This window comes from Gastrolobium bilobum, unplaced genomic scaffold (genome assembly GCF_033153095.1).
Source record: "Gastrolobium bilobum isolate Gb01-03AN ecotype WA unplaced genomic scaffold, APGP_CSIRO_Gbil_v1 utg44380, whole genome shotgun sequence".
NCBI lineage: Eukaryota > Viridiplantae > Streptophyta > Magnoliopsida > Fabales > Fabaceae > Gastrolobium > Gastrolobium bilobum.
Genome location: NW_026895315.1, coordinates 127875 through 130658, shown reverse-complemented (window position 1 = coordinate 130658; position 2784 = coordinate 127875).

The following is a 2784-nucleotide window of genomic DNA, read 5'->3' as shown; positions in this document are numbered from 1 at the left end:
TCCGCTAAACGAAGCATTTGTTATTGCTTCTGGAGGGAAGACATTTGGAAACGGTGGATATGGAGTTTATCCCTTGAATTTTTCTCCCCAGTTACTGGCGAAGATTTGATCCCGAGCTCGGTAGTACAATCGAAGTTGAATTTCCTCCTCTTTGCTTTTCATCAATTCATCTTTCAAGAGCCCGATCTCCTCCTTTTTCGCATGCGGCCCATTGCAGGCCCTTGGGTTAAAAGGGGCAAGTGGATCAGCCCAATTAGAACTTGGTTTCTCATTGAGGGATCAAATTCTAAGTGTTGGTTGCTCCTTGCTTTTGGGATCAGGTTGCTCAAGAGCAACCCCAAAACTAGCTTCCTGCAATGGTTAGCACATTAATTTTCTCAAACAAAGACAATAATAATAAAAAGAACGACGTGGAAATAAATCTGGGTTGTCTCCCAGTAGCGCTTCGTTTATAGTCTTAGCTCGACTTGTTGCTCCTTGAGTCAGACTTCAGCTGGGTCATCGAGATGAGAAGTTAGTTTCTCATGCTCCTTGATCCCTCTATTATACTTCTTGAGTCTGTGTCCATTTACCCTGAGCGTTGCTCCAGATGTTTCATGAGCAATGGCAAATGCTCCATTGGGAAGTGCTTCAATGATTGCATAAGGTCCCTCCCATCTTGATTTCAACTTTCCAGGAAACAGTTTCAATCTGGATCGATACAGCAGCACTTTGTCTCCAACTTCTAACTCTCTCTTGATAAGTTTTTTATCGTGCCACTTTTTCATCGGCTCCTTGTAGAGGTTGGCGTTTTCATATGCCTTGCTCCGGAATTCTTCCAGTTCAACCAACTGGAGCAACCTCTTTTCCCCAGCCATTCTGGAATCCATGTTTAGCAATGTGATGGCCTAGAATGCTTTGTGTTGAAGTTCCAGAGGCAAGTGACACGCTTTTCCAAACACCAACTTATAGGGGGAGCAGCCAATGGGCGTTCGATAAGCTGTTCGATACGCCCATAGGGAATCATCCAATTTGTTGGACCAATCTTTTCTATCTGGGTTTACGACCTTTTCCAGGATTTTTTTTATCTCCCTGTTGGACACCTCTACCTGCCCGCTGGTCTGTGGGTGGTAAGGGGTGGCAATTTTATGCTGCACTCCATATTTCTTCAGGAGCAATTGGAATTGTTTGTTCACGAAGTGTGTACCCCCGTCGCTGATAATTGCTCTAGGGGTTCCAAATCGAGTGAAAATATTCTTTTTGATGAACTTCAGCACTTTCCTGGCATCATTAGTGGGGGTAGCAACAGCTTCTACCCATTTCGACACATAGTCAACTGCAACAAGTATATACTTGTTTCCAAAGGAAGATGGGAAAGACCCCATGAAATCAATGCCCCATACATCGAACAATTCAACCTCCATTATTGGAATAAGGGGCATTTCATGCTTTCTTGTAATGTTCCCTGTTCTCTGGCACCTGTCACATTTTTTAACAAAAATATTAGCATCTTTAAACAAGGAGGGCCAGTATAAACCTGACTGCAGCACTTTAGCTGCTGTTCTTGCTCCAGCAAAGTGTCCTCCATAAGGGGAATTGTGGCATTGCTCCAGTATTTTCTGTTGTTCTCCTTCAGGGATACACCTTCGAAGTAATTGGTCAGAACACCTTTTGCAGAGCAAAGGGTCGTCCCAGAAATACTGCTTAGCTTCATGATGGAACCTCTTTCTCCCTTGGTGATTCAAGTGGTATGGCTCGATTCCGGCAGCCAGGTAGTTTGCAATATCTGCAAACCAAGGAGCTTGTTTTTCAGCGATCATTAGAAGCTGCTCATCAGGGAATGTCTCCTTGATATGATCTCCTTCTTGTGGGCTTGCTCTCTTTAATCGAGATAGGTGGTCAGCCACCTTGTTATCACTTCCTCTCCGGTCCTTGATCTCAAGGTCAAATTCTTGGAGCAATAGTACCCATCTAATTAGTCTTGGCTTTGCATCCTTCTTAGCAAAGAGTTGCTTGATTGCTGAATGATCAGTGAAGACTGTGACTTTGGAACATATTAGATATGAACGAAACTTGTCACATGCAAATACAACTGACAGCATCTCTTTCTCCGTCACTGTGTAGTTGGCTTGTGCCGGAGTAAGAGTTCTACTAGCGTAGTAAACAGTTCTGAAGACTTTGTCTTTTCGCTGCCCAAGAACTACTCCCAAGCCGAAGTCGCTGCGTCACACATTAGTTCAAAAGGAAGACTCCAATCTGGGCTTTGAATGATGGGTGCGGACACCAGCCTCAACTTGAGCTCCAGGAAGGCTGTCAAACATTTTTCATCAAAATTGAACTTCCTGTCTTGCTCCAGAAGTTCACAAAGTGGTTTGGCGATTTTGGAGAAGTCTTTAATGAAACGTCTGTAGAACCCAGCATGTCCCAAGAAGCTTCTGATCCCTTTTACGGTGGTAGGGGGAGGTAGCTTCTCAATTGCTTCCACCTTAGCCTTGTCCACCTCGAGGCCCTTGCTTGAGATTTTGTTTCCTAGTACAATGCCTTCTCTTACCATGAAGTGGCATTTTTCCCAATTCAGCACCAAATTGCTCTTGACACATCTTTTCAATACATGTTCAAGGTTATTGAGGCAAGTAGGAAAAGAGCAACCAATGACAGAAAAATCATCCATGAAAATTTCTACTGCTTCTCCTACCAAATCAGTAAACAAAGCAAACATGCATCTCTGAAAAGTTGCAAGGGCATTACATAGCCCAAAAGGCATTCTTCTGAATGCAAACGTCCCAAAGGGGCACGTAAATGTGG